Genomic DNA, 13,251 nt, shown 5'->3' with positions numbered 1-13,251 from the left:
AATAGTAAAACATTAAAAGTGCATCATTCAACATATCTCCTACCCATTTGTTTATTATACATAACATTTTTAAACAAAAAGAAGGAACAAATTTCTCCTCATCCCCGCCACGTGAGCGCACATTTTGGGAAATTCTTTTGTTTTAATTTAGCTTTGCCAGCATAAGAGGCGGCGCTCCCCGACTTTCTATACCATATAAGAAATAACTTGAAATCATAAATCAAGAAAATAGTATGAGAAAATCGATATAATCAGAAATGATACTAAATACTGATGATAGGAAGAATCTCCCGAAGTTCATAAAATCAAAAAATAAAATAAAATTGTTGGTCACATCCTTTTAACAATCAGAATTACTTCAGATTTTCTAGTAGAAACTTAAAATGGGATATATGAATACGAAAGACAGAATAGTTTGCAATACAAGTGCCCACACTAGAAAGTCCAAAACATCTGTCATCTTTCTACAGTATCTAGACTTAAATACTTTTCATCCAAATCAAAAAAATACAAAAATTGGTTAGGTAAATACTTCAGAGGCGTAACAAATAGGAAAGAGATTTTTAAAAATGTCAGCAAATATTGGTTTTTCATATTCAAATTTTGCTAGAAAACATCTTTTTCATTTTGTTTGTTGTTGAGTATTGGTGTTTCAAAAAAGTGCACATGTATTTTTAAGGTTGAGATTTATAATCTTCACTTTGAAGAAAAAACTTAAATTGTATATTTTAAATTCACACGTTTTATTTTTTATTAGAATCAAGTTTATAAGAACATTGAGGCTGAAATTCGTCGAAAAATTAAGAACATCCTAAGAACATTTTAGGCTGAAAACTGCCAAAAAAATAAGCACATCCAGGCTCAGCCAAATTTTGGGTGTTCTAATAAAAAAAAAAGTGTACTTCAAAAATTATGCAATTTTATGAAGCAGCAAAAAAATTTTTTTTAAAGATACATCATTTTAGAAAATATTGAGGTTATTATTTTTAAGCCTGATTATTAGCTAATAAAAACTAGATTTCAGATCATTTGTATCATAAAGTAGATTACATGTTTTTTATAAGAGCATCAAAATTTTTTTAAGCCTTTGAATGTTCTTAACATGTTCTTATTTTGACCATTTTGTGAATATTTCTGTCCATTTTCCTAAGAAACAGGGTGTTTTTGAGTCCACAAAGCCTTAAAACTTGTTCTTAACATTTTGGCCAGCGAAGCCTTAAAATGTTCTTTTATAAATTGTTCTTATAAAAAACGGGTGTAGCTCAAATTTCGAGTTAGTTTTTCTTCTTTCAAAGACTGAAAAGTTTCTTAGTTAAAGTCAATCCACACTTTACACAACTTTATTCTTAAAGGGGCCTGAGTTCTGGTCCCCTCCCCCCAATTTTTAAAGGGGTCTAAGATCATATTTATGAATAATAAGATTTTTTGCTTTCCTGAATTTCTGGATCATTCGCTTTTATATGTACTATCTACCTCTAACTCGAACATCTATAACTCGAATGCCTCTATAACTCGAACAAGTCTTCTGGTTTCTTCAGTTAACAATGCCTTATGAACCAAAAGACTTTGATTGTAAATTTCTCAAAATCACAAAAACGGACTTCATCCCCTTTAAAAATAGACTCAAAGGTCATTAATGCTTCTTTTAAAATAAGGTATTGGAAGAAATGTTGGACTGGTTTGCCCTGGCCTTACCAAGGCGTAAAACCTCCTTATAGAATAAGATGCACGTTCCTATAAAGAATTATAAGATAATTGTCATGCAAGTGTTTTAAGTTGATATTCTAAATCAAAAGACTTGGGGTTTCCCCTTTTTCTATGGAGGAGAATTGCTAACAGAACAGACGAACCATAAATCCTATTTAGGCTGGACTTAAAAAATTGTTGGTTTGCCGTCACCCGACCGACCCCACCTCGAAACCTGCCAACCCAAAAAATTTTATTGCCATTTTAAAGAAGATTTTTTTTCCTTCAAAAACTTCAAACAATAAAAAATCAAAACTCGTATCTTGTTTGTCTCAAGCATAAGAATCGTAAATTCCCTGCCAGCACTTCTGTTTTTTATTCAAAATTACCTAAATGTAAACAAACTGTTAACCCTTCCATGGACGAAAATTTCATAAATCACCAAAATAAAAAAAAATTCCGACCGACCGACCCACCTCCAAAATCTAGGGTCGGGTGACGGCAAACCAACAATTTTTTAAGCCAAGCCTTATTTAAACAATTTCTGAGAATATTAAGAAAAGAGCTCCACTTATACTTTTCTGACTTTCCAGCTCTTATTTTATAATGTGCAGGGGTTCCAGGTCCCACCTAAAAATTCAGGTCCCACCCAACCCTAAAATTCCCACCCTCAATCCAGACTCCCAGTTGCCAGCTAAAAATGCTATCCCCACGAAAAATTATACTAATTTGAGGAACGAAACAAAAATTCTTACAGTATAATAATAAAAAGGAGAAAAGTTTAGTACAGTAAAATAACACTATTTATAGAATATATCTATACAGACACAAAGTTGACATATTATGAGAAACATATATTCAAGGCCAAATTAAAAAAGTAATAAATATAAGTACATGGATATCCGCACAATCAAATCAAGGTAGATTGAAACTATGCTAACTTTATGAAAATAACTAGCCATCCCTCATTGTGACTCCTTTTCACAACTCTGGTCACCCTGGAAACGTGGCCTTGTTAACAACAATTCAAAGAAGTTCAGAAATCGTTCCTGCATGGTATTCAATCCCTCAGACATGGGAAAAACTAAAATCATTGAAATTGTACAGCCTCGAAAAATGAAGAGAGCGTTATCAATAATTCACACCTGGAACGTCATTGAAGGCAACATCCTGAATTTTAATTCTGACAAGGAGGCATTTTCTGCCATAAAAGTCAGAGATTGGGGAGATTTTGCGATTTCAAAGCTGTCAACATTAAACACAAGGAGGGGTTGGCTAAAAACAAATAAAAACATCAAAATTCATGAAAATATTAACATCAAAATGGATAAAGAACAGCCTTTCGAAGAAGCCTTTTACCACCTCAAGCTTGCATGTCGTCAAGCATGAGAGTCTATGTACAAAAAAGCGGCATGTATCATGGGGTGAGTGGGTGTTTTGAAAAAAGTTTTGCTGTTTGGTATTTGTGTAATATACAGGGGGTGTTAGCGTCAAAATTCAGATTTGCTACTTGGTATTTTTGTACTATGCAGGCAGGGGGTGTTAGGCATAGGTGCCAACTCTCACGCATTGGACGTGAGACTCACGCATTCCAACACTGTCTCACGCAATTTTTCAAAAGTTTGATTTCTCACGCATTTTTGATATTTGAAAGAAATTTCCCCGATTTTCCGATTTTTGGAAAAAAAATTTTCCCGATTTTCCGATTTTCGGAATAAATTTCCCCGATTTTCCGATTTTTGGAAAAAATTTTTTTCTGATTTTCCGATTTCGGAATAATTTTCCCCGATTTTCCAATTTTCTGAATAGATTTCCCCGATTTTCCGATTTTTTGGAAAAATTTTTCCGTTTTCCGAGGTCGGAAAATCGGAAAAATCGGGCTAAGATTTTGGATTTTCCTTCGAAATTTTTATCTCACGCCAAATGAACATCTTAAGTTGGCAGGTCTGGTTAGGGTCTAAATTCGTATCATCTGCTTAGCATCTGTGTAATATACATGGGGTTTTGGGGTATATTTAGGAGTTTGCTGGATAGTATTTTGTACTAAACAGGAGGTATTGGGGTATATTTAGGGTTTGCTGGATAGTATATTGCAGTTTTTGTACTATAGTATGTTTGGAACAATGTTTGAGCAATTTCATTGTTTCTTCAAACAAATGAATGCATTTAAAAATAGAACCCCAAAAAGTGAGGTTTTCAATCACAGCCACTTTTTAGCCCACAGCGTTGACATTCTGTGACTGCTGTGTAGTGCAAAATTCCATAAAATAAGGAAATTGATGAGCTTTCCAAAAAAGTGGCTCCCTTTGAAGTTGAGTGATTCAGTCTTGAAATATAAGATGGCAAAGTGAGGGCAGGTTTTGTGGCTGTATGTCACTGTGGCTCACTCAACAAGTTGGCTTATATGTGCTGTCCTACTTCAATATTTTTTAACCGTTTTTCTTGAAATTGGTAGTTTAAGGTCTGATAAAGATACTTATGGGTTTAATTTGTGGCTGCAGGGTTTCAATGGGCTTAAATGTGGCTTCAATCAAAGCATATATGGAAAAATCGTCAACTTTGAGCCGCAATTCTAGCCCAATGACCCAATAATTTTGGTTCCATTTTTGATATTTTGTGGATAAACCGCTTTTGCTACGAGTTTCATCTGAGAAAAATGATTTTTACTCATTGAACAAATTTGTGGCTGCTGTTTTATCAACATAGTGTTTTTCTTGATTGTGTAGTAATGTGGAGATGGATTTCTCCAAATTCACTGTCTCTGACCAGTCAGTAGACAAGAATTCACTTCCAGCTCTACCGAGTGGCAATTGAGTTCTCGGGTTCCACATGGACCCAGGGGTTTTTCCAAGCACTAAGCAATGCCTCCGTTTGTACTTGCAAATTGAGTTTTCATCAAAGGCGTAAGCCGTTATATCCAGCCAAAGGCTGGATAATAAAGGCTGGGTCCAGGGCTAGCCCTGGTGGGGGTTCAGGGGGCAAAGCCCCTTAAAGCTGAGCATAATTTGGCCTTAACTGGCACTTTAAAACGGTTAAAAGTGAATGAATTTCTAGAATTTAGCGATGAACAAAATGAATGAATTACTGAAAAGTCCTCTCAACTCTTTTAACAAATTTAATAAAACTGTATAAAATGGTGTAACAAATGGTACAGAACTGCCCAAATGATAAAAAAACTCTACTAGAATTAGAAAAAAGTTACAAAAATAAAGAAGAAGAAGTGGATGTATTTTTTATGTATTTTGCAATTTTAGCATTATAGAACTAAGTTCTTTACCTTCAAAAAAGTTTTTCAAAAGAAACTCAAAAGGTCTCACTATCCAGCTCTTAAAAGCTGAAAGAATCAACTGCAGCTGTGATAACTGAATAACTTTTACTACAAGTTTTATTCATTTTATTCCTTTTAATGGGCTTAAATAAGGGGAAGAAAGAGTGAGAAAGTATTTTATTATGGTGAAATTTGATCTTTTACTTCTTTTCTGAAAATTTTCTTTCAAATTGAGTTTCTGAAACTCAATTTGAATTGAGTTTAATGCCTCCGTCTAACGGAGGCATTTGAGTGCTTGGAAAAACCACTGGGACCCGTAGCTCAATGGTAGAGCAAACGCCCGCGAATGACATGGTTGTGAGCTCAAGTCTCACCGGATCCGTTGGTTTTCCAACAGTTCTGGTGGCTGGTCAGAAAACAATATGAGAGCGACTGTTTTCACTTCATATAAATTTATAATAATTACAAAAAACAAAAAGTTTTATACCTTATTACCCTATTAGTGAAATATTCAATAAATTCCTAGTTTCAATTTTCAGTAAAAGTTTTTGTAGCGCTTTGTTTATCGCGCAATATTTGCGTCACACAAACTTTCTCGGCCATTTGTAATCATTATCCAGACGGTACTAATCGAACGTTCGATTGTGATCGAAATAATCAATAATGATCGATAACAATCGAAGGTGATCAGTGACCACTTATCGATTCTATCGGTGATCAAATACTCTCTCAACTCCAAATTATGGCATTTTTATCGACCATTTTCGATTCATTCGATCGTTTCGATTACTTTCAATCACTTTCGATCATATTGAAATACCTTCGATTTTATCAAATATGTTTCCAGTAGCAGCGCGTCAGAATAATCTGAAACCAAGTTTATTTCGGCCAATTAAAACACGTGATTCACGCGCGAAAACCACTTTCGTTTTCTCCGACCAATCAGAACGCGCGATATGAGTTACTTGAGGAAACCCAGGGTGAAGGCACACAAAATGGCGGGCGAAATGGGTGGGAAATAAGGAGGTCAATCTTTATGGCGGCTCTTCTTTTTGTGCTTTGGCTTTAGGTGAGTTTTTTTGTTTTTTTAAAAGATATATCATAGTAATTGGTTATGGAAGCAATCAATTTGTTATCGAAGTTGTTAAAGTTATCGAAAGTAATCAATAACAATCAAAGTACTCAAACGGTAATCGATTCGTCGAAGGGTTGTTAAGAAATTCGATTGTTACAGTAATCGATAAATGGTCGTTCGATTACTTCGATCATTATATCGATTAGTACCGTCTAGCATTACGCATTGTCAAATTTGGTTCTGCATTGTTCTCAGTAAGATGTCTTACTATGAAGTCAGGATCGATGGTGACGTCACCATAAAAAAGAAAGGATTTCATCAGTTTTATGCATATACTATTAATTTGCGAGATATTCTATTCGCCGTGCAAGCGCCCTTTGTGTAGACTAGATAAATCTAGATATTTCCAGTCTTTCTTTTAGCAGCTGCATGCAGCAAGAGTAAGCAAGCCGACTCCCCAACTAAACTAAAGTCTCAAGCTGTCAAGAAAATTTCGAAGCATCAGACTGACTCGAGTTGAAACGAGCTGGATGAGCTGTTTAAGCAGAAGCCACAAATAGGTTGATTTGTATTAGAAAAAGACTGTCAACTGCTGCTGGCTGAGAACTGCTGTCCTCTCAACCTGTGTCAACACTACACTGTGTGCATATAGTGAACATAGAAAACTAACAACTTCAAACCCAGAATTTTTTACTTGAAAACCCTTTCTCTCTCTTACGTGTGGTTGTTGAGTTGAAGCTGGTCGTCTTTTTCTGTTGTTCCTATTCTGTCAGTGGCCATTATCTTGATTCACAGTCGGCTTCAATCTGAATATACTATTTGGTACGTAAAATTGCTGTACCAGGATTGCCGGGAATACAATAGTATAAAATACTAAAATTAACAGTAAGAAGAGCCCGACTATCCCGATCTTTAAATGATTCCACTGCTTCCGTTTGGTCCGAAACCGAGGAAATGGCACTTGTTGACGCCGCTCTCGCCCCGGGGGAGGGGGGGGGTACTTAGGCAAAAGGAGGGTACGGTATAATGTGTCGCCCTTAAGGAAACCTTTTTTGGATTTCCAAAGTCCCGCTAAGGGTTGGAAAAATCAGAAAATAAAATTTCAGTCCCACTAAGGGTAGTAGAAATAGGAAAATTCCAGCTTTTTAAAATTTACCCCAAGAATAATCGAAATTTGGTCAAAATTGGTCAAATCAAAGAATTTGGACAGTAAATTCCTTGGTCAAATTTGTCCCGGTAAGGGTACTAAAATTCAGAAAATGTTCCTTTGTTTTCTCCTTTTTAGTCCCAGTAAGGGTTCGACTCGAGGGTCGAAAGTCGGGCGGCACCCCCCCATCATCTCGCAACCCTAGTACTCCCCCCCCCCCGGACGCATTATTGCACCACTGCCGGCCCCTGCCCACAGATATCTGTAAAGCCCGAAGGGCTAGATAGGCAACTTTAAGCTTTCTCCAGCAAAAAAAAGTGAAGCAAAAATTTGACTTTTTAAATTTCGTGCCGATGGATAGGAACTAGTATTTTTATTGTTTTCGGAGCGCGAGATCAAAAAAGTAGGCAGCAAACGCTATTTCACATCTCTCAAACCGGTGAAATTGCATATTTTAGTCACGTGACTTTGGTAGGAAATTTTTCCAAACCTAGGCTTCACTTTTTGATAAAAGCCGCAAATCTAGCCCATCGGGCTTTACAGATCTGTGCCCCTGCCTCTGTCTGATATGTTATGATGATAAACATATAAAAAACACTCAAAAGGGTCATAAAGTAAAGGTTAAAGGTTGTATTTCAGAAATAGATCTATCTAATGAAATTGCCCCAAAATTCACAATATTTCGGCATATCGAATCTTAACTAACTCTAAAATTTCCTCCAGTTTAAAAGTCGGGTGAAATGTCAAACTTCTTCTCGCACCAGTAAAGTAGCTTATGGATTTAAAACTTGTTCAATATCAGGAAGAGCCCAAGTCAGGAGCCCGGGGGGGGGGTCAGGCAAATTGATCGACGGGTAGACGGGTATATACAGCGGTTAAGGGTATGTTTTCAAGATAGCAAAAATGCACTGTAAGGGTGGACTTTTGATAAATGCATCGTAAGAGTGAGAATTTTAGCAAATTCAGGAAATTTTTGCCCGAAAATCAGATTTTTTTGCTCTATAAGAATTAAATATGCACTGGAATTCACCTTGCTGCACTATAAGGGTAAGATTTTAAAAATCAATTTTTTCACTGCACATACGTTTAGTTAGTAAACCCACTCCCCCGGGGAGTCAGGGGAAAAAGAAGTATGAAAATTCAATATTTAATATCGAAAATGTATAACTTTTTCACATTTTACTTATAAATTTTAATACAAAATGCCAAAAACATTTCATATAAATGGAAAACCTTTTCAATATATACCTTGACTACCTATTTAGAACAGGAGAAGACATGTCCATCTTATGTCATCTACCAAGGTTTTGAATCTTTGTGAACTTAAAGGGATACACGCTTTTTTTTATAAGAATGATGTAAATCCATTTCATCATGGATATTCTTAACTTTTTTGGGAAAATCATCCTAAAATATTCTTACAGCATTCTTAAGGTTAGGATCCTAATTAAGACTAGATTTAACATTTAGTATATGTCTTAAGCATGAAATGGCATTTTTGTGAAAGGCCTTACTTGGGGGTAATTGACGATTTATAAGTGAAAAATCTCTAAAAATGGCTTCTTAGCTTGAGTAGCAAAATTCCCTGATGGTGACCTTCTTAGCATTATTCTTAATTTTTTGGCCATTTTCATCATGGACATTCTTATAAAGTGTATTCTTATAAAAAAAGCGTTTAATCAGATAGTAGGTAATAATCAACATAGTATCGAACGTTAAATCAATGATTATCATGTTTTTCGTTTTAATCGTTCAATCAATGGTTTTAGTTGATTTAATGATCAAAACTACGGAACTATGATAATACCGCTATACGGTTAGAAAGAAACCCGGGTATCTAACCCAAGGACACAAAGGGAAAGCAAAAAGTATACAGTAATTATTATACCGTCAGTACAACTTTTCATCTTGTTTGCTGGATGAAATAAAATCAAGATAACAAAGTTTCATCCATTGTTGCACAACTCGAAAAGCTTTGCTTTGTTGTCTTGATTTGAACTTTCTATCTAAAATTAAAATGGCTACTTTCAAATTGAATTTCTTTTAAACATACAGGAACAGATGATAGTTCAACATATTATTACTTATTTATGGCAGAAATAATGATGGTGAGCAGCAGTGTTCCTCACAGCCATCACAGTCAAAGCGACCAAGAAAGACAAGTAAGTAGTTTCTTCTTTGTGTTCAACATTTTCATTTGCCACATTTTGTGAAAATGAGGCGGCGAGTGGTGGAAAAACAAGTTTTTGTGATTGTTTTTGTGATTGTTTTTAACGCCCAGTCCAGTCAGCATCATGAACTGACTACCCAATTCCCCTCACATGGCATGGGTTGACTCTGGCAAAGGTTCATCCACTTGCCAAGTGAACCGCTGCGAGTGGGAATCAAACCTCAGTCCACAGAGGTCCACAGTCCACAGTGCCTAATTTTTATGCATATGCATTTACAACCATTTACCACATTTACCACTGAAAGGCATGATAGTAGATTGTGATCTGATATTACCAGACGGTGTCAATCGAACAACTTCGAACAAAAATCGCAATCAAACCAATCGAACGTAATCGAACGTGATCGAATAATTTGCGATTCGATTATAGTTGACTATGTTCCATTGGTTCGATTACAATAGACCTTTTTTCAAAGAGGCCACCCTGTTTAATAACTTACTTCGTGATACTTCGTTATTGATTATGTACTTTATGGTACTCATCCAATTCGTTGAATCCGATGATTGACCATTACTGTTGTACTGTTAGAGTCAGCTCTCCTGAAGTTGAAATAATTAGGAAGCAGCGGTTCGTCTGGCAGTGTACTGAGGAATTGGTCAAGATGCTGTTTAAAAGTTTGTTTGGTACAGTTTGTGAGGTTTCTAAGGGATTTTGGCAGAGCATTGAAGAGCCTTGGTCCTTCTTGTGAGAGACAACCTCTCCAGATATTTTTATGTTTGACATTTATAGCTTTCAAATTGCATTTTCTACCCAGTCTCTGATTTGTGTAAGAATGCACGCCGTCTGCCTCGTCATTGTAGTTGAAATTGGGGGCAATGTCTTCTAGTATGCACCACGTGTAAATGATTCTGTACCTGTCTCTTCTTCTTTCAAGACTGTAGATTTTCAGTTGGTTCAATTTTTCCCAATAGTTTAAGTGGCTCAACGAGGGGATACCGTTCAGGAATGATTTTTGTAGCAGCTCTAGTTCTTGAATGAGACATCTCTTTGATGGAGAGAGCTGCAAGCAGAGCTGGGTAGTTCATTTGTTTTGAAATTTTGTTGCTTTGATTGATCAGTCATTTGATGGCTATGCAAGTTTCCCTCCACTGATGCAAGTTACCCGACTTCACGATATCACCTTTCCATGGTACTCTCTTTTAAGGTACACATCAATATTTGAATTACGATTATTTGATTAATGTATGACCATTACTGCATATATATAAAACACCATACTGTGTCTTAAAGTTTGAGAAATGTTTGTTTGCTAACTCAGCTTTTTTGAATTATATATAAGCTCTTTAGTAACGTCGAAGAGTGATACATTGCGCTTCTCTGCCATATTTTGCACGGTGTATCTTACCAGATCGCCAATATGTACATTTTAAAGACAAAGGCAAATTTTTGTAAGGTTTAGATTGTAATTGATCACATGTTTCAATCTGTAAACAAGAGATTTAATTTGATGACTGGAATTTTGAGTAAAACAAAGGAAATAAAGTGAGTAAAAAATATGGCAGAAAAGTGCAATATATCACCCTTCGATGGCATTGAATAGATATGAACGTGGAGCAATCTTTGATTGAAAACAAAAAGAAATCCAAAATATTTGTTTACCTCAACCAAAAAGAACAATAGACCGATATCTGGTCTGATATGAAACATGAATACCGATATCTCAATCTAAAAAATGAGAGTTTTATGTAATTTAAATTTACACAAGAATGATTTAATAATTTATTATAGTGTACAATCTTAAATTTAACCACAAAAAATATTTTGTCCAAGAAACCTTAACTTTTCTAAGATGATGTCATAGAATCCCGAAAGCTCTATTCAATCTTAAAGATTAATTAAAAATCTCTAAGATTAATATTAACCTCCTTTAAAAACATAACTTTTTAATGGAATTAATCATAAACCAATTTTTTAGAATTTGTAAAAATTAAACTTTGTTGGTCGATAAATTTCTATTAAGTTTTGTTGTCAAACTAATAGAACTAAAGAACTGAAGAAAAAATCTGCATGATGTGCCTGTTAAACTTATGGCCACTACTCAAAGCTCTAAAGTCTCTGCACACTAATTTACTGGTCGAACTTTGTGGAACTATAATATTTGTCAGGTTTGCTGAACTTTCTCTGTTGTCATACTTTGCAGAAGTTCCTTGAATTTTAATCAAACACTTGGATTTTTTAAGACAGTCTGGATTACATGATATGACATGAGATTGATAATTGATGATTAATTGATTTGCATTCAGATTTTAAAATTGGCAATGATCTATCTATCTATCTATCTATATTTTAAGTATCAAAAGGTCCTAAGACCCATTATCCATACATACAAATTATAAGATTGTATAAAAATAAAAAGTAAATAACCTATGTAAATTTTTTTGCACTAACAGAGGACACAAAGAAATAGCTTGATAAGGCTAAATTAGAGAAATGGCTAGAGTAGGCTGAATTAGAGTATAAGTAGTGGCAGAACAACCAGCAAAACTAGGAAGGTGCACAACAAGACGCCAAACAAAAACAAAAGAGTTATATATGCAAAGATAAAGAAAAGCTGCTTGTAAAATAGTGGCTAAAATTTGAAATGGGGGAGTCCTCGATTCAAACAATTGCTAAAAATAAATTTCATTTAATAAGTTACATAAATGTAATAGGGATAAAATGCTAAACTAGTGTAATAATCAAGGTTTGTCTAATTAATATTTATTAGTTAATTTTATTGGGTGATCAATAGTGCTAATCTATCATTTCAGTTATCTAGATCGTGATTGCTGGTCAAGAATTTATAAATTTCAAGAATTTTTTAAGTTGTAACGTCTGATGTTTCTGAAAAGCTATTACATGTATAAACAGTGCTGCAAAAAGGGAAATATATATTATTTAAAACAAATTTCAATCAATTAGAATTGATTATTGATATATTATTATTGATTAGTTCAATTGCTAACAATAACACAAGGCTAAGGATAAGCAATCAATTACTGTCAAAGGACAAGAAAAAACATATCATCCATGTAGCATTATGTCTGATGTTTTAGATAAAACCAAGAATGTTTTTTTTGCCCTTGGGAATAGGCTTCAGTTACTTTTGAAAAACAAAGTATTTTAGTTGCCTTGGAAATATATAAAAAGTATTTTGCAAAGAAAGCATGTTTTCACCATTTCTTTTGCAACTAAACTTACTACTATTGACTTATCACCTTGGCTATACAAGATATGAAATTTTGAAGGTTTGATTTTGTTTAATTACTTTAAAGCAGTGTTCAGACAAGACAAGTTAAACCCTCTTAATGGCAAGCAGGGGTAGAATCTACCACCCTTGATACTTTTTTATCAATATGATCATATTATGTAGTTTATATCAAACTTACAGAAAGTAAAAAATAATTGACACAACATGCATTATCATAATTTTTTCTCTATTTTTTCTATTTCTCTATTTTCCTTAACACTGCAGATCACTGGATAGCATCATTTTAATCACTAAAACTATTCTTTTAACATGAATGGATTTGAAAAATTGTTATTTCTTTGTAAAGAGGATAATATTCATCCCATGGAAAATTTTGAAGGTTGCTAAAAACTTAAAAATTACAAAAATTCTTTGTCTACACATCACTTTGTTTAGGTCTTGGTTTGATGAAACAAATTGTGGCTGTTAACAAATCACTTAAAGCTAAAGCAAAACCCAAGAAAAAATCAGAGATTTTTGTTGAACTCAAGAGATCTGCTGAAACTGGTTAGTATATTTTGTTTGTGCGGGACAACTGAAACTCTAAATTTTGTCATCAATACAGACCAAAGAGATTTCTCCCTGTTTCAAACTTTTCAACCTGAATTTTATTGC

Source organism: Clytia hemisphaerica, unplaced genomic scaffold (assembly GCF_902728285.1).
Source record: "Clytia hemisphaerica strain Z4C2 unplaced genomic scaffold, Clytia hemisphaerica genome assembly, whole genome shotgun sequence".
NCBI lineage: Eukaryota > Metazoa > Cnidaria > Hydrozoa > Leptothecata > Clytiidae > Clytia > Clytia hemisphaerica.
Note: the sequence above shows the minus strand (reverse complement) of the source record.